The sequence below is a fragment of the Artemia franciscana genome, chromosome 2, assembly GCF_032884065.1.
Source record: "Artemia franciscana chromosome 2, ASM3288406v1, whole genome shotgun sequence".
NCBI lineage: Eukaryota > Metazoa > Arthropoda > Branchiopoda > Anostraca > Artemiidae > Artemia > Artemia franciscana.
The window spans coordinates 62,475,715-62,501,523 of NC_088864.1; the positions used below are offsets into that span (position 1 = coordinate 62,475,715).

Sequence of the window (25,809 nt, forward strand, 5' to 3'; positions counted from 1 at the left end):
TATGTAAGGAAAATACCAAAAAGGAGGAAAGAAAAACCAAAAATAAACGCAGAGAGTCAATTTGAAAATATAAACCAATAAAAACCAATGAAAAAACAAAAATAAAAGATGAGTAATCCTACCAGTGAAGATCAAGGATAGGTTTGAGACAGTTATTTTCAAATCCCTGAAATTCCTGAGTGGACTTTTCAATCAGCTTGAACAACGCCAAAGATTCGCATCCATACATGAGCGCGTATCGAACGTTACTGTTAACGTTTAAGTAGTTCGTAGAGATTCTTCACGCGTTTATCAACTTGTCAAAGGTATACCTACCGCAAAGAATACGTGTAGTGACTTCGCGCTCAAGACTCACATCAGATTTAATGATTCCTCTAAGGTAGTTCCTCACCTTTTCTAAAACATTTTACTAACTTTCAGAAGCAGGGCAGCTAGGATCTTAACGTTGTTACGCGTGATTTTCCTGCTCTTTACGCTGATTGAAAGTCCAGCTTCTTCCCCCGAATTCGAGAGCCTATAAATATTTTGCTGCTGATCCGCTACTAGATTTAATAGTAGGGATAAGCCGTCAGAAAAATCCCCTTTATATAGAGTATGACTCTGGTTCAGTTGATCCCACCTGTGCAGTTGCATGTTCCTACGCTGTAGTCAATGAGAATTGTAAATAACACGAAATACATCCTTGAAGTACACCAGATTTTGTATTGAACCAATTTTGTAATGTTCCCATCTTCGCTCTAAACAGCATATGACTTGTTTTTTTTTTTTACATAATAATGATGAGACTGGCATTCTCCTTAATGTTCATGAATATTTTTCCTAATAATGTTCAAAGACCCCTTGCTTGTATGATTTTGTTTTTCAATAAGGTTTACATTCCCTACCCTACTTACGACATGTTACTTAATGCGGTACCACGGTTTTAATGTTTCAACGTGAAACGGGAATTTTGCCATTGCTCAGTAGTTGAGATTCAGCTGAGACTCGTTTTTCAATATGGTTTATGTTCCCTATACAACTTGCGATATGTTACTTTCTGCGGTGCCGCGGTTTTAAAGTTTCAACGTGAGACAGGAATTTCCAAATCATTCAGTTTCAAAATTTCAGCTTTATCATTGAGATTCAGCTGAGACTCATTTTTCAACATAGTTTATGTTCCCTATGCAACATTACGGCCTATTTTTTTTTCTCCAGTCCCAAGATTTAATGTATCGGTAGCGGTTTTAATTTTTAATTTTTTTTTTAATCTAATTTTTTTTAGATTTATTTTTATTTTTTTAAGAATGATGTAGAAATAATGCATGTTAGTAGCATGAAACTTGGTATTAATGTCGCTTTACAATTTTAAGTTTATTTTACCGATCTTATGTTTTTGGTATGCTATTTTTCTGTAGCCCACCCTTTTCAGTTTAAATGTTTCAAAGTAAGAAGACAATCAATAGCTACCAATCAATAGTTGAGAACAATGAAGGTTTTAGCCTCTCCTGTTCCCGGAGTAAAATTTGGATTAGCCCTCCCCCTCCAGACTCCAACAGAATGTTTAGACAGAATTTTAACAAAATTTTCGTTTATTAACAATATTATTTCCAATTTGTTAATTAATTTACTATTTATTTATATTTTTTTTAATTTATTATTTAAGTTGTGTTATAATTATTAATACTTTAATTTAATTATTTAATTTTTTTAATTAATTCTATTAACCCATTAATAATTTATTTATTGTTTTCCTAATAAAACGAAATTTCAAATATTACAAATCGATTATAACGTTTAGATTATTTATTTCGTATTTTGTGCCCCTAAAATCTCTGCGCCCAGGGCAAGTCCCCCCTCTGTCTCCCGCCTCTGAGTTGAAATTCAACTTTAGTAATCCATCGAATTACATTTCTGAAACTTATATTGATTTTTTTTTTTTTTGAGATGGAAAAATACATTGAATATATTCGAAAAAAAAAAAACAGTTTTCCATTTTTCAGTAAGTTTGGATAATTCTTTAAGAGAAAGTCTAATCGTAATTCTGGTTCGGTGAATGTATAGATCTGAAACTAATTATTCCAATTGTGTAATTATATTTCCCTTTTGGTGCAATTTACAGCTTTAGACTTGTCACAAAATTGTATGTTTCACATTGAACATAAACATATCATAGAACATAAAAAATATCACTTCTCTAAGTTTTATTCATTAATAATCTGTATAAAATAGTGGACCTGTGTGTACATACTTAATGAAAATTTATTATCTATGCTTGTGAAAATGTCCCTGGTCTGTCATGCCTACCTTTTTAATTTTTAATTATGTCGTAATTAATGCTAAAGTACCTCTTTTGTGGATGAGCAGTAGAGCGCAAACGACAAACATTATATTCAAATTTTCAAGGCCTTATAAGGACAATTCCGGGGACTTAGAAAGCCGTATAAAAGTCACTCATATTGCTTAATGATCATTGGATTATTTATGTCAGTTTTTCCCAAACACTTGACACAGGTGTATCAAGGACGTTTCGAGAGGGGGGAGGGTTTATCCCCCCGCCCCGAAAACTATTTTGTAGTTTTCAAAACACTTTTGTAACAATAAAAATATATTCATTTTTTCATTTTTTTGGTACATAAATTGGTACCGGAAAATGTTTTGTACCAAAATATTTCTGCATTTTTTTTTATCGTTCCAAAAAAAAAATTGTGAATAAAAATTTTATAAAATTTTTTTACCAAAAATTTGGTACATAAACAGGTACATAAACACATGTGTATTGTTTACCGTGTGCCGTTAGGAAAATTATAATATTTGAAAAGTAAAATTATTCATAATAATATGCAGAAAAAAGTTATATTATAAATAACATTTATCTGAATAAACGGGAAGAATGAAATTGTTTGTGCTGATATGACATATCGTCAAATTTTGGCTCTCTGGTTGCTAATCTCAATCTGAGGTGTGGCTCCACGGGGCGACGGGTATTTTTGCAACGTTGCAACGTTTATCCACGCCAAACCCTTTCTCATACCCCTGGGCGTGAATGTTCCTCACTTAACGAAATTCCCTTATAATAAACTGCAAAAAAGAAATTTAGGTTGTTGGTGTGCAACCTATACTTATATACATATAGTTGTATATAGTATGTATATAGTTAAATATGTATATTAGTTAATATAATATATGTATAGTTAAAGATAATACAGGTATAGTTAAATAAATATAGGTCGTTTCTATAACCAAAGTTCGAATGCTGCTTCAATCAAGAGTAGTGACATAGATACACATAAGTCCCACAGGGAGGGGGTGTATATTTTTATTTGAGGGCTCAAACTGCGAAAAAATGGTATTTGGGGCGAAACTTCCTCAGACTGCTCTTGGGACTCATTTAAAAAAATTTTCCTTATAGGCAGATATTGAAATAGAGATCCCAATACATAAACTGATATCAGGATCGTATCCAGGAGAGGGGGTAGGGGGCTGGAACCCCCTCCCTGAAATTTTGTCCGACTCGTAAAATGGTAAAAACATGCATATAAACCAAATCTTGATGTGTTTTCTAAATTTTGTTTCGTGACCCGCCCCCATATGAAAATCTACTTCTACCTCTCCCCCATAAAAAAATTCTTGCTACGGCAATGTTTGAAATTAGTTTTTTTCGTGGAAATGCACTTTTCTGCGAAATACAAAATATATATATATATATATATATATATATATATATATATATATATATATATATATATATATATATATATATACACTTGTCAGTTTTTTCTTCTCTTTTTTTTTACGAGGAAAAGTTTCTGGGAAATCACCTCTATGAAAGCCATGTAAAATATTTTAATTTAAACTTTTGACGATGTTGAATGTCGTCAATGAAACCAATTCAAGAAAATGTAGAGGAGGAGAATGGAAAATATACTTTTCAAAATCTAGGTGGCGGAGCGATTTTATTGGCGGGGTAATTACCAGAAAAATGTGTTTCTTAAAATCATGGGATGGGGACCAAAGGTTTGAGGGGGCAAATGCCACTTACCCGCAGCAATTGAATTCCCTTATTAGGACTCCTCAATTTATCCAAGAATCTTTGACCTAGTGTAATGCAAAGTAGAAAAAAGATAAAAAACACATTTAGTTTTCTTATATAAATTTATGTCATACATTTTATATCTATTTTGAAATACATAAAATCTTATTTTAAAGATTACAGGGTGGGCCAAAAGTCACTGACCCATTTCAATTTTAAATAAATTTTATTTTAACAGTTATATGCATAAAATTTTAAATCATAAGTCAAGTATCATAAAGTCAAGGCGGTAGAAATTGATTTTCTATCATGTACGTATACCGTACGTTGCACGTATACCGTAAGTGTACCGTATCACATTATATACTGTATGTTGTACGGTACTGAATTTCTCCATAATTAATTTCCAGGATCTGAAAAAATAAAAATATTAATCATATAAAAAATATTAAGAAATAAAAAAGATATTGAAAAATAAGTGGCTTTTGGCCCAGCCTGTATTTTTAGATTTTGGGAACGGCCGAGGAATCAGTTGAACATATTCCTTTATTATGAACATATTCCACCTCTATCTCAGTTAGAAATGGCACAACAGTATTGACAAAAATGGGACTTGTCATAAGTGGGCGTTGGCTTCCAGTAAAATAGTCCAGTCCAACTGCGGTTCTTAATGCTCATCGTCGACATGTAGCATAATATAGATAGATGGATAAGTGTATTTTAAAGCCAAATATACAGCCATGAACACAGTACAATAACATAAACGAAAGGCATAAATAACATAAAATTTGATCAGGGATCATCATAAAACACTGCATTAGCGTACAACTACAACTATTGACCTAAAACTACAACTATTTTTAAAATGTGCATACACATAGCGTCTTTTGACCTAGTTCAAAGTTTCCCCCGATCTTGTCAATGCAATAGTGTGGTAGTAGTAGTGGTTGTTGTTGTAATAGTATTAGTAGCATGCACATATTACCTTTTTGATCATCTCCCTTACCATTTCCTGAAAGTTCCAAATTAATACTCAGTGATTCCTGAGCTACGCCCTTTATGCAATCCGTATACAAAAAAAAACATAATTTTTGGTTTACTTCGACATTCCCCTCAACCTTTTCAGAAAGGATAACATGAGTATCCTTCGTCTTCTTGAAAAATGAAGTTCAAACATGCATACCTTTCTCAATGGCATATACTATAGATGGATAAATAGATAGATAAGTGTATTTTAAAGCCAAATATAAGGCGTTGAACTCAGTACAATAACATAAACGAAAGACACAAATAACATGAAGTTTGATCAGGGATCATCATAAAGCACTTAAATGAAACAATGCATTAACCTAATACTAGTACTTAATACTTGACAGAAAATGGTCGTTGAAAAGAGCACTTAACACTCGGAAAAATACATACATTACATTTACTTTTTACTGAGATTTTTTATTTTATTATTATTTTTTTTCATTTAACAAAATTTCCAGATATCTTGCTACTCTACAAATAAACTGAGGCGACGTACTATTAAAGACACATGGAAGTATCAACTCATTATTTCCAAATATCCTTTCCCTTATCGTATCTTATCGTAGTATATACCTTTAAAGTAAGTTAAAGGCATTTATAAGTTAAAGCCCATATTGCCTTTAACTAGGCTGTGAAGCCTACCTTTCTTTGTTCTTCCCATAGGTAGCGCTGGAACTCTGACCATATATTGAGTTTAACATTATCAGTTTTTTCCCAAACTTAGTTTAATTCAAAGGAAAATTGCATAGGGCCGTGGTTTCGTCATTGCTGGCCAAATCAATAAAAAATAATAAAAGAAATATCATTATAATAATGAAAAAGTTTGCATAATTCCGTAAGAAAATTGCCGATATATGTAATTTATTGGTTCGTAGAATCCAAGACTTTACTGAGTTCGTTTTTGTGGAGATGAGGGGGGTGTCTTTGTTGTACTGTATTTGTTTTTGTGCAACCTGATTCTAGAGGAATTAATTTATTTTTAAATCAAAAAGATTTCTATCCTCATATACAAGAGCCGTTCCCTTGAAGATGGCTGAAGTTGATGAGGATTTTCTAGCAGGTGCTTGAAAACACGTAAATGTCTTATGGGCCAGCGTCTCTCCAAGACAAGGTTGCTTTGGACTAGTGAGGGGGGGCGCCCCAAAATGAAGGCTTACTTACCACTACCATTATGAATGATTATGTTGCATGAGATGCAGACCGTGAAACCAAAGTGTACCTACAAAAATAAATAAAAAGATACCTCACGACAAGGCCGTATCCAGGATGGGGGGGGGAGTAAGGGAGTTTGAACCCCCTCCCCGCCCCGAATTTTTCCAACTCGTAAAAACGTAACCAAAATGAATAAAACAGAATTTTTGATGCATTTTTAATGTTTTTTGTAACCCCCCCCCAAAAAAAATCATGGATACGGCCCTGCCTCATGGTATCGGGACAACTCTCTCCACCAAAGTGTTGTCATGCTGTCCGAAATATACTGGTGTGGGATGTATTAGCTACTAATCAAATCAAATTTTATCTTTAGTTATATAGTATCAATGAATTGTCCATTGCCTGAAGTATCTTTTTTGTACAGTCAGGGATGTGTCCATTGGGGATGGGGGCTCCCCTTTTTCTAAAACTCTAAATTTGTAGAATATAAAAGAACTTCTCACTCAAATTAGATATTAAAAAAAAACAAGTTTTTTTAACTGAAAGTAAGGAACGACATTAAAACTTAAAACAAACAGAAATTATTCCGTGTATGAAAGGGGCTGTCCCCTCCTCGACGCCCCACTCTTTACGCTAAAGTTTTTTATTGTTTTAAAAAGTAGAGTTGTGAAAAAATGTCAAACTGTAGCGTAAAGAGTACGGAGGGGACAGTCCCTTTCATATACAAAATAATTTCTGTTTGTTGTAAGTTTTAATGTCGCTCCTCACTTTCAGTTAAAAAAAAATTGTTTATTTCATTTATTTTCATTTATTAACGCTTTTGAATTAATGCACGTTATGATTTTGGCTCACTGTACATGAATAATTAAAACAAAATTTGGATATTGATTTTACTATTTTTTGGCTAAATATCTTTCTCAAAGGTTTGATTGGACGATTTTCAGAAGAAAGGGGCGGGAGATGGGACCTAGTTGCCCTCCAGTTTTTTTGTTACTTAAAACGGCCACTAGAACTTTTAACTTTATTTACGAACTTTTTAATTAGTAATAAATAGACATAACTTAAAAATTAACTTACTTAACGAACTCCTATATTCATATATTTTATTATGTATCTGAGGGGTTCTCCCCATCGTCAATACCTCCCTCTTTACACTAAAGTTCGGATTTTGTTGTAGTTCTTTAAGAATGACCCCTGAATCACAAAGGCTGTAGAATAAATAGTTGAAATTACTAAAAACTTTTAGTTTGAATAAATAGCTTTTAGTTTGAATAAATAGCTCTTTTAAAATGACTAAAAATACTTCAGCGTAAAGAGCGAGGTATTGAGGAGGGGAAGAACCCCCTAATATACGTAATAGTTTCCGTTCGCTTTAAGTTTAATGTTGTTCCTTACTCTCAATTGAAAAAACTTTTTTTTTAATTTAATTCCTGGACGTTTTTGAATTAATTCAATTATGATTTTGGCTCACCGAACATGAATAATTAAAACGAAATTTGCATATTTATTTTACTTTTTTTGCTAAATGGCTTTCTCATAGTTTTGATCGGACGATTTTGAGAAACAAGGGGTGGGGGAGGAGGCTTAGTTGCCCTTCAATATTTTTGGTTAGTTAAAAAAGGCCATTAGAACACTAAATTTTATTTACGAACGTTTTTATTAGTAATAAATATACGTAACTTACAATTTAACTTACGTAACGAACTTCTATATTCATATATTTTTGTTACATATATGAGGGGGTTCTCCCCTTTGTCAATACCTCGCTTTTTACGATAAGGTTCGAATTTTGTCCCATTTCTTTAAGAATGACCCCTGAATCACAAAGGCCGTTTAATTAGAATAAATAGCTCTTATGAAATTACTAGAAACACTTCAGCGTAAAGAGTGAGGTATTGAGGAGGGGACGAACTCTCTGATATGCGTAATAATTTCTGTTTGTTTTTACTTTTAATGCTACTCCTTACTTTCAGTTAAAAAAACTTGGTTTTTTGTTTGATTTCTCTTTTTTTTAAATATCGCTGGAAAATCCATCGTTCCCTTCATGGAAATTCTCTTCTCTCCCCGACCCCCTACTACCAGAAAAAATCCCCCTAAAACGTTAGTATATTTCCCAATAACCCAATAACCAATACTATTTGTAAACAATGGGCAAAGCTCATAACTTACAGCCCTTCCCTCGGGGATTGTGGGGGATTAAGTCGTCCTCAAAGACATAGTTATTAAGTTTTTCGACTATGCCGAACAAATTGGTTATCTAAAAATTTTACCCGGTGACTTTGGGAAAAAATGAGCGTGGGTGGGGGCCTAGTTGCCTTCCAAATTTTTGACTTAAAAAAGCACCAGAACTTTCAATTTGCGCTACAATTAACCCTCTCGTGACGTTCTAGGACCAATGGGTCGATAAGATCACCCCTGGAAAAAAACAAATAAACCCGCATCCGTGATCTTATTATAGGGTTCTCTGACGTGCTGAATCTGATGATGTATTTTTCATTAACATTATGTGATTTTTAGGTTTTTTCCCCTTTTTTCAAAAATGAGGCAAATTTTCTGAGGCTCGTAACTTTTGATGGATAAAACTAAACTTGATGAAACTTATATATTTAAAAAATATGATTCTTTTTATGTGTATATTGGTATCAAAGTTCCGTTTTAAAAGTTTTGGTTACCGTTGAGCCGGGTCACTCCTTACTACAATTCGTTACCACGAACTGTATGATTATCAAATAAAATTCGGGTACTTACGTGTTATAGCGACCACATTTTGTTGTTGATCTGCAATGAAACTGGTTTTGTGTCTACTCGGAGGTAATCAGCTTAGCCTGCCTGAGCAAGATAAAGTGCTATGCAGGTATATTTTAATTAGCTATTTAATATATAGAAGTGGTTCGGTATTTAATATAATGCGCTGCTTTTCATAATTCTCTGTTGTAGTTTCCATAATTTTGTTACTAAAGTATTATATTTTCATCATATTTTGGTATGTCTCATTAGGATTAACTTATCTTCACCTCCTTCGTGTTGTCACTACAACACACAAGTACCCAAAATTTGTTTTTTATTATTCCCCCCCCCAACTCATTTTTATTATCTTTGGCTTCCCCCGAAAAAAATCATGTGTACGTTCCTATATGTAGCTTCATGGAATTTCCCACGAATCCTATACTTGTGACTTGTTTAATACGGACAAAATAATTTTTAACAGCGCATTACCATAAGGAGTTTCATTATAACTAAGTGTGCAATAACTTTGCATAAAGCAATTTAGGTGCAATCATCTTATGTTTTCTCTTTAATTTTTATTCATGTTTTCCAGCGGGCGATGGCTTAAAGCTATTCATGGTGGATTTATGAACCGTAATTACTTTTGGTGGGGTAGGCTACCCGAAAGCCTTTTGTATTTTTATCTTCGAACATCGTGCCTTTAATGACCTTTTTTTGTAAAAGGCATACTTTGAAAGTTCACGTTTATGACTGTAATATATATATATATATATATATATATATATATATATATATATATATATATATATATATATATATATATATATATATATATATATATATATATATATATATATATATATATATATATATATATATATATATATATATATGTATATGTATATATGTATATTAATTTGCTGCTCATCGCTGTAATTTTATCCCTAGTGACTAAGTATGATAACTTTGACTTTACTATATATATATATATATATATATATATATATATATATATATATATATATATATATATATATATATATATATATATATATATGTGTGTGTGTGTGTGTGTGTGTATATATATATACACATACATATATATATATATATATATATATATATATATATATATATATATATATTTACTATATATATATATATATATATATATATATATATATATATATATATATATATATATATATATATATATTTATATATATATTTATATATATATATATATATATATATATATATATATATATATATATATATATATATATATATATATATATATATATATATATATATATATATATATATATATATATATACATGTAGCTTTTTAGCACTTTGAAAAAAGCTGCTTATGGTTCTTATTAAAATAACATAGTGTTTCAGGAGTCGTTCTTAAAGGATTGGGACAGGATTTAATCTTTAGCGTAAGGAGTAACCCCTACATATACGTAATAATTTCTGTTTGTTTAATTTTTAATCTTGCTCCTTACTTTCATCTGAAAAAAAACTTTTTTTTTATTTAATTTCTTATCTTTTTTTAAGTAATGCCAGGAAACCTGGCTATTCCTCCATTGAAAAATCCCTCCTCCCTTATGATTTATTCTCTAGACATTTCAATTCTGGTGAAAGTTTTCCCCCGACAATTACCCTTAACATATCCACGCGTAAAATTGAGACGGAAAAGAGAAGCAAGACGTAAGAAGAATTCCTTATAAGAATTCTGACAAATTCTCCTGAAAAATTCACCCCTTGTAAATTTCTATCCCGAGAAAAATCCCACCAGCAGAAAATCCCCCCCCCTACATACTTCCTAATAACACATACAATACGTGAACAATAGGCAATTTTTTTCAAACAGTTCGTGGTAACGAACTGTAGTAAGGAGCGACCCGGCTCAATAGTAACCAAAACTCTAAAAAATTGAATTTTGATATCAATAGCTACATCAAAAGAATCGCATTTTGATGCTGATTTTAAATATATAAGTTTCATCAAGTTTAGTCTTACCCATCAAAAGTTACGAGCCTGAGAAAATTTGCCTCATTTAAGAAAATAGGGGGAAACATCCCCTAAAAGTCGTAGAATCTTAACAAAAATGACACCATCAGATTCAGCGTATCAGAGAACCCTACTGTAGAAGTTTCAAGCTCCTATCTACAAAAATGTGGAATTTTGTTTGATTCTTTCTAAAGTTTGATTCTTTCTCGCAACTCTACTTTTTAAAACAATAAAAAACTTTAGCGTAAGGAGCGGGGTGTCGAGGAGGAAAAGCCCCTTTCATATACGGAGTAATTTCTGTTCGTTTTAAGTTTTAATGTCGCTCCTTACTTCCATTTCAAAAAACTTGTTTTTTTTATTTAATTTCAGATAGGAGCTTAAAACTTGTACAGTTGGGTTATCTGATACACTGAATCTGATGGCGTGGTTTTCATTAAGATTTTATGACTTTTAGGGGATGTTTCCCCTTTTTTTAAAAACTAGGAAAATTTTCTCAGGCTTGTAACCTTTGATGGGTAAGATTAAACTTATTGAAACCAGCATGAAACTCCGATTCGTCTGATATGTCTTTTCGTACTAAAATACCGTTTTTTAGAGTTTCCGTTAGTAATGAGCCTGGTCGCTCCTTACTTAACAGTTCGTTACCACGAACTTTTTGACAACACTTAGCATTTGTTGAATATTGTTGGGCTTCTGAGAGAGGGACGACCAAATGCCTGCTTTTGGTGCACGTGCCCCTAATTATCTTCTTTTTTGCCCCACCACTAGATTTTGAAAATGCCTGTTTCTTGTTATTTCCGTTGGAAAAATTGCCCTTCCCAATCTAATTTTTGTGAATACACGCTTTTGCGATGTCTATGCCTTAGATTACAATTTGGCAGAAACACCCAATCAAATTAAATTTTCGTATCTTTCTTTTCATTTTTACATAACCATCGATAGCTGACAATTCAGCCGGAACTAAAATACCACTGTAGCAACTATTATTTCTAGCAACTTTAAATAGCACCTGCTCAACCGGGTAATCGGGAGAGATGTCACTGGAAAAGAATCATTTCATGTTTGAGCTAACAATCCAAGTCAAATGAAATAAATCTTCATACAAAGAAGGCAACTTAACGCGTAATTCTTAGATGGTCCATGACAGTAAACTCAGTACGTGGCTACTTTTTCTCTACGCATCTATAGTTTCTGACAATACATTATCATCACAAGCCTCTCGTTGGGGTCGCTCATTACTAATCTCATTTGGGGAAAAAACACCGAAACCTGTCACCGTTTTTTTTTGTAATCGGGCAAAATGCTGCTATTTTCTCATGTCACCCGACAAAGTATCATCGTTTTTGTTCATCATTGGAGAATATGACATTTTTTTTTTCATCGCAAAAATCATCATCGTTTTGTAGTCGGATATAATACCATAGTTTTTTTCTTTTGTATTTTTGTCTTTTTTATACTGTTGTCTTTTTTATACCTATATAAGTAACTGTCGACATTTCCAATGAAAGACTAGGGATGGCTGAATCCATAGAAGATTGTAACAAACGCGCACAGATATACTCAATATATATGTATATGTATATATATATATATATATATATATATATATATATATATATATATATATATATATATATATATATATATATATATATATATATATATATATATATATATATATATATATAGAAGCAATTTGTCCAATGACAAACTTTGCAACCAGTGGTAGTATCTACGAGAGCACTTTGTACGGACTGTCTAAGGATAATGCCAACTTGCTTGGCATTGATAGCTTGCTTGACAATGCTTTTGAATCCAAATGACCAAATCACACGCAGGATGATGCAGATGAGCAAACAATGTCAGAGCTGGGCGATACTTGATATCGATACTTAAAAAAATTTCGTCAATTTGTATGTTTTTGTGTAGAAAGAAGGTAAATTACATTTTTACCTGATCAGAATTATAAAACTGATCTTTGATAAGATTGTCAGTGTCACAAAAGCACGACTACTGTTAAGAACAACTTCTGATCAACTTCAATCAATCAATCAATTTATTAATACTAAAAGAAAAACTATTACAAAAGTAAATCAATTAATAGGCCCAAGAAGCTTTGCTTGTAATGGGCCACAGAGAACAAGAATAAAACACTTTTATAAAATATATACAAGAAAAAAAAATAAGTGACATACAAATTGGGATAGAATTAAACAGAGAGACAAAAATTATTGAACTGGAAAGACCGACGAAATAATGCCTTTGCAGAAAGAAAAAGAGGGACATCCGAAGGGATGGAGTTCCATATTAGAATTGACTGATATACAGGAGACCTCTGAGCTGCTGTAGAGGATCGTTTTGGTAAAATAAATCGTCGAGAAGAATTACGCAAAGAAGAAAAGAACCTACCTGAGCCTGTCCTTGAGAAAAACTGCTGCAGGGTCGGTGGAAGAGTACCTAGAAAAGCAGAATACGCTAAATAAAGAGTACTTTTACCTATAATATGATCCAGCAGAGCTATTCCAGTATCAATATAAAGATCAGAGGAAGGGTAGAGCCGAGGGAGAAGAAAAGTAGCCTTCACTGCCCTATTTTGGGCTCTTTGAAGTGAGCAGAGAAGAGATTTATTAGTATTGCCCCAGACAGAGCAACAATAAGAAAGGTAAGGATGAATAAAAGCATAATAAAGAGAAACCATAATATCAGGAGGAAGAAATGAATTAATCCGGTGCAACATTGAAGACTGGCGGAGGATTAAGGAACGGGTGTGAGTTATATGCAGTTTAAAAGAAAGAAAACAGTCAAGATACACACCAAGAAATTTCACCATAGTAGCTTGTGGTATAATATCATTCCCAAAAGTCAGGGTGATTGACTCCTGTACGTCTCTCATACGGTAAAGGGCCCTAAAGTTGACAATAGAACTCTTTCGGCTGTTAAGAGCCATACCATTTGACCAGCACCAAACCTTTACTTTATCAAGAAGACCTTGAGCTATAGAAGTGGCAGATGGCAGGTCCACCGCAGCAATGAAAAAGTTACTGTCATCAGCAAAAGGAACAGGGTGAACATGGGGATGAAGACCATCAACAAGATCATTAATGTAGATTAGAAACAAAAGTGGTCCAAGCACAGAGCCTTGTGGGACACCTTTCAATACAGGCAAAGTAGTGGAAGAAGTACGGTTAACCAAAACATACTGAGATCTATCTGAGAGGTAGGAACTAAACCATTCTAGTGGGACTCCATGCACACCAAATAAGGATAGTTCAGACAGAAGAACATTGTGGTCAACCATATCAAAGGCCTTTGAAAAGTCAAGAAATAGACCCAAAACACACAAGCCCTTGTCCAGATTAACACGCACAAACTCTGTAGCATCAGTAAGTGCATGTAAGGTAGAGAATGAGGGACGAAAACCATACTGATGGTTAGTGATGAGAGAATTTCCATCAGTCAAATTAGTACTAATTCACTTCAACTTCTTCAAACTTCAACTTCTTATTTAGATAAATGTATGCCAGTTGCAACATCTAGCCAGCTTCATATTGCTCTAAAATACATTGTTATCGATACCGAAGTATCGACTCTTTCAGGAAATATTGCATCCCAAAGGCGATACTCAACACTCTTCAAGTATCACCTTGTTCTAGTATAATTGGGGCTAACTACCTTTAAGCTATTCAATGAGTCTTTTGTCAATCATGCTAAGACATTCATTTTTTATAGGAGAAAATAAAAACCTCGCTTCAAAAACTTCAAAATTTACAGCTATAAATTTAGTTATAGAAAAGAGTAATTTCGGTGAGATTTAGCCTGGAAACTATTAAGTGATGCTATAGAGAGGGTAGCAAGACATTTTCACCGGTTAGTGCTGATCAAATGAGTCATTTGGCTTTTACATGCGTTTTTCTTTCGTTTTTTTGCCTAAAAGTAAGCGATCATATTTCATTATAGACATTGTATTCCATCAATAGAAGCTTTTTTCAAGAGGGTCGAGAGAGGGGGTAAGGGGTTTTATAGACTTATTTTTTTCATGGCCAGACTTAAATTTATTGGCGAAGTATACTTTATTTTCGAGAGGAAGAATCAGATGTTTCTATGGGGAATTGTAATACAGTAGGTTTTTTTACATCTAACCTCTTTTCCATTTTTTCTATAATACTTGTAATTGAAGTCCATTCTTATATGCATCTTTTCGAGGGGTATTATCCGATTAACTACAATTAGCTAAGTTGAAGAGGGAAGACAATCAATGCTTCTTTAACTCGCTGATTTTCATTAGAGGAGTATGTGTCGTACCGATGGAGAGGATAGGTTTGTCTGTTTGTGTGTCTGTTAGTGAGGAGGGATTGTTCTTTTACGAGGAATTCTGTTTTTATGTACTATATATTCAGAAAAGTGCTGTTTACGAGTTTAATAGGAAGATGGCACATGTATTCTATGGTGTTGCTCTCTCGGCAGGGGTTTGAGATCTAGGTTCACCAGCACCACCGTCGATGTGCGTTTGCCGATATCGTATGACGGTTCTACCATGATGTGGTGCTTTGTCTGTGTCTTGCAGAGCTTAAAGGGGTGTGACGTTCCCGCATATACGAGACGTATGGTAACCCTACTGATTGCAGATGCCGTATCTTTGGTAGTTAAATACAAGCTTCATTTAAAATAAATTTGTTTTCAAAAACGGAACACGAATTCACATTTATTGTTTTTCGAAACTGCCGCATATACTTAGATCAATTATGTCGGGTCATGCGCTCAGGTTAATAGCATGAGAATTTTGTCGTGAAGTAATCCAGGGAACAATAGGTGTAGGAATAATAACAAAAAGTAATTTATTCCTATACCACAGTGAAGCTGTTTGCTTTGTCGATCGTACAATTGGATTTGTTGGGTCTATTTGAATTCGATTTGTCTGTAATGATATTAAATTCCGCGAGGTGCCGTAGCTTAGTTTCGCTCACGCGCCCCATTTGCTGAGAACATTACACCTCAATTCCTCATAGTTGGCTATTGAAATTAGTTATTTATGTTTCTACCCAATTACCCTGTTCGTAAATTCCTTGGCAGAAACGAAATTTATGGTACAGGCTAAACTATTTGCAAAAGGCATTAAAATAATAATTCGAAAGAAAAAAAAATTACAGAAGTTAGTGGGATGGGCTCCAAAATATATTTTTCGAAATCTAGGGGAGAGGGGGTATTTTTTCGTTTTTCATCGAAAATACCAAAAATAGATGTTTGTGAAACTACAAAAAAGGTATCGTTCAAAAATCTAGAAGGCGAGTAATTGTACCAAAGTGTTTTGCCGCTCTTTGATTTTGAAAAATACTTTTTTTTTTTACTTTCATTGGAAAATTTTTTTTGGTGTTTTCGATTTTAAAAAATGTCCATCTCCCGTATTTCAGTTAATAAACCCAATTTACTTAATGCTACTTAAAAAGCGTTGTGATACCTAAGTAGCATTAGACGCCACTACGTTGAGTAAATTTTTCAATCACTAATGTTTTAATTGAACACCCAAGCTCAAAATATTTAAACTTCTGTATATGAATACTTTCTTTCTTCTTAAGCTTCTATTAAAAGACAGAGTAGCATAAAATTCAAATGATCCTTGCCTAGATTCATAATATTAATGGCTGCTAATTTATGTCGATGATGTCACTTTTCATCATCTTCTTATTTCAGGTTTATATAGACTAGATTTGTTATTACTTTATATGGAAATATGTGACCCGCTAATGCAATAGCCTGCTTGGTGCCGGAAACTCTTTTTTTTTCTTTTTTTTACATTATGACTAAACACACAATTTTCGAGTATTTGCCAATCCGTTGTTTTAATCGAATTCAGTAATAGTGGTTTAGGTTCATGTCTAATATATAAAAAACACTTGAAAAGTGAAGTTTGGTGACAACAAAATATGAAGAAAATAGAATACTTCATTGGCAAAAGTGTGAATGTAATTTGTGAACTATTAAATTGGGAGCTTCGGCGTCGGTTGACCGTCTCAAAGACAAAGAAAAATTGATTATTTACGCGATTGTCGAGGACACCGAAGGGTTTACTTTGACTAGTGATAGAATATAGTGTCTCACCGTTAATGTTCAAATTGATATTTGTGATTTGCCAAGGACCGAAGAACAGGCAATTATATTTTTCCAGAATAAGGGATTGCTGCCCTAAACAAAAGACTGCGTCAATGGACACATCATGACTTTGTGATCTTATGAGAAGTAACATTTTTGGACGTTTAACACTAGGTCATGTTTGAAAACCGTCAATTTGCGAGTCAATACGTTTTTCTAAAAGTAAAATACTATTTGTTATTGTAGTTCATTTCATTGATTTCTGGGTTAACGAATTGTCGTCTGTGGCTTGGTGGCAACAAGAGCTAGGCATTTCTAAACAAACGGTTATCGATTGGAATAACTACCTCCGTGAAGTGTGCATGTTTTTTGTCCAACAGAAAAACTGTTTGCAGACCGTCAACAGAAATATTTTGCTAATAAAGTATTCTATTTTCATCATGAAAGTTCTTAAGCCGAATTGACCAGCCATGACAACAAACAACCAAGATTGATAAAACTCAATAAAAAAAAACATCTAACGAGACTGCGGCCGGTAGAGAGAAAAGAGATGAAAGACTAAAATAACGCGGATATCTCCTGTATCTAAACTAGGCGTCCTCAGCACACGATAAAAAGAAAAAAAAAGACTAAACTAAAAACAAATAAAAGCACTACCAATGATAATAAATACAATTGTCGCTACTGATCCACATAGGGAATAGAGTTGCTTCAATATTAGCTAACAAGAAGTTTTTTCTCTCTTTTTTTATTATTAGTTTTTTTTATCATTATTTTTTTTTTTATTAGTGTTAACCAAACTTCACTTCTCGAGTGTGTTTTATATAAAAAACAAGTGCCGTGGTTTGGCTTGCAACAATTCAAGAACAGTTACTCCCTCTAAAACAAGCCTCGTATGCTGAGGGAGTAGGGGAATTTCAGATTTTGCACCCAATATTTCCAGATTTCTAGTATTTCCTTCTATATATCTATGTATGTTTTTTTAATTGACCTATTTGTGAAATTAAAAAAATGTCCCCCTCCTAAATAAATTGTTACGCTTGGCTTCCAATAATTCCAGAACAGGTGCTCCCTCTAAAATAAGCCTCGTATGCTGAGGATGAAGGGGGCTTTCAGATTTTGCACCCAATATTTCCAGATTTCTAGTATTTTCCTTATATATATATCAATGTATGTTTTTAATTGACTTATTTGTGAAATTAAAAAATGTACCCCTCCTAAATAAATTATTACGCTTGGCTTCCGATAATTCCAGAATGGCGCTCCCTCTAAGACAGGCTTTGTAAGTTCAGGGGGGGGGGCTTAAATTTTTGCCCTCGATAATTTCTAAATTCTAGTATTTTCCCTGTACCCTATATGTATTTTAAATTGACCTATTTGTGACACTTAAAAAGTGTTCTCCCCCCCCAAAATAAATCGTTATGCACGTTCTCGCTCCAAGTAATCTTAATCTTTATAGGGTCCCATTATCCAGTGGCGCCCATTGCCAAGAATGTTTGAAGGATGGCAAATACTTTTTTATGAAGTTTCAGGGAAAATAGAAAAAAAACATTTTGAGCAATCTAACATACTAGGTAGTGACGACTTCAAGATCTGGGGGCTTGCCACCCCCTCTCGCAATTGATCCGGCTGTCACTATCGAGTTTCTCCCTCAATTTTGGCAATCTCTATCTTCAATTAAATAAAAAAAAAAGTTTGTGTAACGGAAAGTAAGGAGCGACATTAAAACTTAAAACGAACAGAAATTACTCCGTATATGAAAGGGGCTTTTCCTGCTCAACGCCTCGCTCTTTACGCTAAAGTTTGACCCTTTCTCTTAACTCTACTTTTTAAAACAGTAAGAAACTTTGGCGTAAAGAGCGGGGCGTTGAGGAGGAAAAACCCCTTTCATATACGGAGTAATTTCTGTTCGTTTTAAGTTTTAATGTTGCTCCTTACTTTCTGTTACAAAAACCTGTTTTTGTATTTAATTTCTGGACGTTTTTGAATTATTGCATGTTTTGATCTTGGCTCTCCGCACATAAATAATTAAAACGAAATTTGCATATTAATTAATTGCATTTAATCGGAAGATTTTGAGAAAAAAGAAGCGAAGGAGGAGGCCTAGTTGCCCTCCAAGTTTTTAATTACTTAAAAAAGCAACTAGAACTTTTAATATTTTACAGACGTTCTCATTGGTAAAAAATTATACGTAACTTACATAACGAACATCTATATTCGTATGTTTTTATTGCGTGTATGAGGGGGTTCAACCCTCGTCGATACCTCGCTCTTTACGCTAAAACTTAGATTGTGTCCCAATTCCTTAAGAATGACCTCTGAATCACAAAGGCCGTAGAATAAATAGTTGAAATTACTAAAAATACTTTAGTGTGAAGAGTGAGGTATAACGAGGAGGTAAACCCCTCATATGCGTAATAATTTTTGTTCGTTTTAAGTTTTAATGCTGTTCCTTACTTTCAGTAGAAAAAACTTTTCATATTTATTTTTCATTTTTTTTTTCAAATAAACCTAGAAAATCCTGCGCCCCCTTCATTGAAATTCTCTTCCCCCATGAGAAGTCTCTCCATGGAAATATCCTCCTACCTAACCCCCCTCAACACTCCCCCCTAAACCAAAAAAATCCCCCTGAAAACGTCTGTACACTTCCCAGTAACCATTACTATATATAAACAGAGGTCAAAGTTTTCAACTTGCAGCCCCTCCCACGGGGACTGCGGGGGAGTAAGTCGTCCATTATGTTTTTCGACTATGGTGAATAAAATGGCTATCTCAGAATTTTGATTTGGTGACTTTGGGGAAAAAATGAGCGTGGGAGGGGGCCCAGGTGCCCTCCAATTTTTGGTCACTTAAAAAGGGAACTAGAACTTTTAATTTCCGTTAGAATGAGCCCTCTCGCAAGATTCTAGGACCGCTCAGTGGATACGATGACCCCTGAAAAAAAAACAACAAATAAACACGCATCCGTGATCTGTCTTCTGGCAAAAAATGCGACATTCCACATTTCTGTAGGTAGGAGCTTGAAACTTCTACAATAAGGTTCTCTGATACGCTGAATCTGATGATGTGATTTTCGTTAAGATTGTATGACTTTTAGGGGGTGTTTCGCCCTTTTTTCTATAATGAGGCAAATTTTCTCAGGCTCGTAACTTTTGATGGGTATAACTGATCTTGATTAAACTTGTATATTTAAAATTAGCATTAAAATGCGATTCCTTTGATGTAACTATTGGTATCAAAATTCCATTTTTTAGAGTTTCGGTTACTATTGAGCCGGGTCACTCCTTACTACAGTTCGTTACCACGAACTGTTTGAAATGTGGATTATTACAAGTTTGATTAGTAATTGCAGGCAGCTGGTAATAGGCTTAATTATGCAATTGAGTGGTGATATCTGTCCCAATTGTACTCTGGTTCATGTCTTAGACCCATGGCCTCTTATTTGTTTTTTATTTGTGTCACGATGTCTCTTCGATGTACGTTTAGAGCGCATCTATAAGTGACTTGAAGTGTTTTTTTCGTTTAACTCAAAATCGCTTCGAAAACCAAATTAGGCCAAACCTCACACAAGGCTGCTAAACTTACTAAAAAACGGCTTTATTCCCACTTACAGCTTATTTGAAATCCCTTGACCATTTCACAGCCGTCTTGCAGAGTTTGGCTCCATCTTTACCCCATCCCAAGAAGTCCTAGTTTCCGTAAATTCTTCCTTACAACCTCCCCCCCCCATCCCATTTAGTCACGATCTGCTTTTCGTTTGGTCCTAGATGGTCGACTGAAAAGGGCGATCTTTGGCAATCTGTCTCTAGAAAGTGAGATTGAACGATATTACTTGAAGCGTTTACTGTTTGAAATACGGTTAGTCAAATGGGTACCCAAAACAACCCACACAATTCCTCTGGAAGACATAAAAAAAAATCCTTCTCCATATTTCGGAGCACCCTCGTTTCAGAACCATACTTGACCACTCCAATCACTGTGGCTTCCAATATCTTTATCTTGGTTCGCAGACTTGACTTTCTATTCTTCCATTTTTTTCAACTGCAAAAAAGAGGCCTTTCGGTTATCGGGGATTTTTTCCAATTTGCTTTGCCGGAGCTCAAACTCATGGGTCCAATATCTTTATCTTGGTTCGCAGACTTGACTTTCTATTCTTCCATTTTTTTCAACTGCAAAAAAGAGGCCTTTCGGTTATCGGGGATTTTTTCCAATTTGCTTTGCCGGAGCTCAACCTCATGGGTCCAATATCTTTATCTTGGTTCGCAGACTTGACTTTCTATTCTTCCATTTTTTTCAACTGCAAAAAAGAGGCCTTTCGGTTATCGGGGATTTTTTCCAATTTGCTTTGCCGGAGCTCAACCTCATGGGTCACGCAGTTTGCCTCGGTTAAAATATTACCGTGTAACTCAGGCAGTTCCAATTTCGTGGTATTTGGATCAATAGAAGAAAAACAAATTTGAAAAGGAGCAAAGGCTCCGAGACGTGAACAAGCATCCAGATGGAATTTCGAACGTTGTTTCAGCTGTGATTTGAAATGGTCTAGAAAAGGAATAAACGGAGAGGTTTTAATGGAGAACTGGATACACATTCCGTCCACCTCTCGGCCTTAGGCGAGTCGTCTCAAGTCCTGAGGTAGGCCTATCGGCAAACCCATGTGAGTTTTTTTTCTACGTGTATCTTCAATACACAGTTTCAGTTAATAAAGCTTCCATATAAAACCTATGGAGCTTGAGAAATCGGTTGCCAGAAATTCCTGTCGTGATAAAAACTTTTCTACATTGATACTTCTTTTGCCGAAATAAACAGCGAAAAATCTCAGGTCGAGGTCGCACTACTCCAGCTGCATCTGAACTTGATAAAAATAATTATAGTTCCTCTTTAGATTGACGCTGTTTTTAATATCGGGGAAAACATCAGATTTGCAATAAGCGAACTTTGCAATGCAATATCTTAGTGATTCCCCCTAGCGACCTAGTTTCTTGTGTTTATTTTTTAGACCAGTTTACGAGTCAGAAATTTTTGTTGTGGGGGGTACCTCCCTGTATCGGATACGGTCTCGGTTACAGTAAAAAAAAAAAGCAATATTGTCTCAGGTAAAAATTAGTGCCGTATTTTATTTAATACAGCTGCAATACTTTGAAAGAAAAGAAGGAATTGCAAAACAATTTATTGTCCGTCCTAGTTTTCTGTATACACCATTAACAGGGCCACAATCGTTTTCCTTTGTGAGAGATTAAATATAAAAAAAAACAAGTTTTTTTAACTGAAAGTAAGGAGCGACATTAAAACTTAAAACGAACAGAAATTAATTGGTTTATGAAAAGGGCTGATTCCTCATCAACGCCCCACTCTTTACGCTAAAGTTTGACTCTTTGCCACAATTCTACTTTTTAAAACAATTAAAAGCTTTAGCGTAAAGAGCGAGGGATTGCGGAGGGGACAACCCATTTCATATACGGAGTAATTTCTGTTCGTTTTAAGTTTTAATGTCGCTCCTTACTTTCAGTTAAAAAAACTAGTTTTTTTTTAATTTAATTTTTCTTAAAGCCCGGCAAATTTCAGATATTGCTACAGGCTGGACGTGACCCTACAGGAGACGGTATGGTAACAGCGGTTTAAGCAACTTATAATAAAAAGACTGAATAAAACTATTAAATACACTGAACACACGCTTATAATGATCAACAAAATTAGCTAGCTGGAGACAAGATAGGGCAGATGGGGAACATTTCTCACTACCAATAACCTTATTCAAGGATCTGATATCTGATACGCTGAATCTTCTTTTATTGAGATTCTTTCACTTTCTGGGGGTGCTTCCTCTTTTTTTTAAATAAGGCAAATTTTCTCAGGCATGTAACTTTTGATGGGTTAGACTAAACTTGATGAAACTTGCATATTTGAAATCAGAATAAAAACTAGTTCTTTTGATGTATCTATTGGTATAAAAATTCCGTTTTTTAGAGTTTAGGTTACTATTGAGCTGGGTCTCATCTTACTGACAGTTCGTTACCACGAACTGTCTGACTGATTATCTTTTTGCATTGATTGGACAACTTTTGCAAAAATAGCTAAGAATGTATATGTGTATGTGGTTTTTCGAAAAGAAGCCTAGAACATTTCAGGTTGGATTAAATTGATGTTTTAATTTTATTTGAACTGTAGATTCTGATAAATTAGAATTTAGATGATTTTTGATTATAGTATTGTTTGGTAACACCACACCGTTTTTGACGCTAGAGGTTTTTAATTCCAATTAAATCCAACTTTGAGCAAATATTCCTTTTTTATTACTTTTTATTACTTTTACCTCTTTTTATTACTTTTTAAGAAAAGATTAAAGGTCATGAAAACTGTTAAAACTATATATGCAAAAGAAAATTATACTCATTTTTAATAGTGTAAATAAAAAGGTGTAAATAAGGAGATGGGAATCACTATACCCAGTTAACAGAGTAAAACCGTTTTTATAATTTTGGGGATAATTTTGATATTCAATTTTATATCTTCTCAGTAAATGTGGTTGAAATTACAAACAGGTGTGGCTTTAAAGAAATGACGGGGTTAATTTCAGTCTAGTTGAAATAACACATATACGGAATTATAATTAGCAAGAAAAGGTAGTTGAAATCGTTTGTGGACTAAGAAGAACGTGTTTGTAGTCCAAATAATAGGGTTAATAAACTTTGTAAAACACATTCTATATGCAACGAATCTGTGAAAATTTTATGACCTTTTTTGATAGTAGTTTAGCTGCAATAGTTTAAATGAAATATGATCGTTTGAATTGGAAACTTCTTACACACCAGTATATCTCTTTTTTCTTTAAATTGGGAATTATATTAAAAAAAAACCTTTTTGGTAGTAAGGGGTATATATATATATATATATATATATATATATATATATATATATATATATATATATATATATATATATATATATATATATATATATGTATATATATATATATATATATATATATATATATATATATATATATATATATATATATATATATATATATATATATATATATATATATATATATATATATATATATATATATATATGTCCAAAAAAAAAGTGGTTGAAGAATCTGCCAAAAAAACCACTATTTCACCAAACAGCAAAAGGAGCTTTTGCTGGTAGAAGAAAGCTGGTAAAAGAAAGCTGGTAGCTTTCTTTTGAAGCTTAGTTGTCTTTTGGAATCAACATATTGTTAATGTTTGAATTTTCACGTGAGAGGATCTTTCCATGGAGGAATTTATCATAGGGGAAGAGAATTTCCATGAAGGGGAAACTGAATTTTCCAGCACTATTTAAAAAAGAGAAATTAAATGAAAAAAAAAGTTTTTTTCAACTGAAAGTAAGGAGCAATATTAAAATTTAAAATGAACAGAAATTATTACGTATATAATGGATTTCGTCCCCTTCTCAATACCTTGCTCTTTACGCTAATGTAATTTTAGTAATTTCAAAAGAGCTGTTTATTCTTGTTAAATGGCCTTTGTGATTCAGGGGTCATTCTTAAAGAATTGGAACAACATTCGAACTTTAATGTAAAGAGTGAGATAACTGACGAGGGGGCGAAACCCTTCATATGCATAATAAAAATGAATATAGAATTCCGTTACGTAAGTTAATTCGTAGGTTACCTATATTTATCACAAATAAAAACGTTCGTAAATAAAATTAAAACTTCTAGTGGCCTTTTTAAGTAACCAAAAAATGGGAGGGCAACTAGGTCCACTCCCCTGCCGCTTTTTTCTTAAAATTGTCGGATCAAAACTTTGAGAAACCTATTTTGCCAAAAAGGTAAAATTAATATGCAAATTATATTTTAATTATTCGTTCACGGTGAGCCAAAATCAAATCCTGCGTTAATTCAAAAAACGCTCAGGTATTAAATATAAAAAACAATGTTTTTTTTTCTGAAAGCAATGAGCGACATGAAAACTTTAAACGAACAGAAATTATTCCGTATATGAAAGAGGCTGTTCCCTCCTCAACGCCCCGCTCTTTACGCTTAAGTTTTTTATTGTTTTAAAAAGTAGGGTTGTGACAAAGAGTCAAATTTCAGTGTAAAAAGCGGGGCATTGAGGAGGGGACAATCCTTGGAATAATTTCTCTTCGTTTTAAGTTTTAATGTCGCTCCTTACTTTTAGTTTTAAAAAAATTATTTCTATTTAATATTTTTTATGACCGAACACATAAGAAAACACGAATCAATTCTGGAAATTTTAAAACAGAGCGATGGACACCTTCAAATCAGAAAAAACAATGTATTTTCTTATCACATCTTTTTTTGTTTGTTCAACGATTTTGATGGATTTAGTGTATGATTCACTCAAAAAGATACTGTGTATAGAAAGTTGAATCAGGTAAAGAAGAACTTTATTCGAAAAAAGCAGCGCCTGTATGTGCTGCTTTGACAAAGATGCCTGTGTTTTCATATTTTTTGACAAACGGGCTAATCAATGAAGTCTCGTACTTTTCAAAACGAAATAAGTATATATACAGGACTTAATGTCGTAGCATTTCATTGGCCCTTAAAGTAGCCTCCTAAGGGCATAAAATAATCTATAGTAGTAGCCTACCAAGGGGGTTAGAATATTCCCCCCCCCCCCCTCTGGAACCGTCTTACGGTTAATCATACTGGAAAATAACGATTGTCAAATATTTTTCTTTTGGTTGTTTCAAAATTATTTAGGCATTACAATATTTTTGTCATTGTTGGGATGTTGAAAATAAATAAGCAAAAGCGAATAGCTAAATTTAAT

The 25,809-nt window shown here is 33.5% G+C and overlaps 1 protein-coding gene across 5 annotated transcripts in view; it reads left to right on the forward strand.

Moving 5' to 3' along the window:
* LOC136043906 (uncharacterized) overlaps positions 1–25,809 on the forward strand; it is a 305,479-nt gene that overhangs the window by 215,546 nt on the left and 64,124 nt on the right. The gene's annotated exons all lie outside the window — the stretch shown is intronic.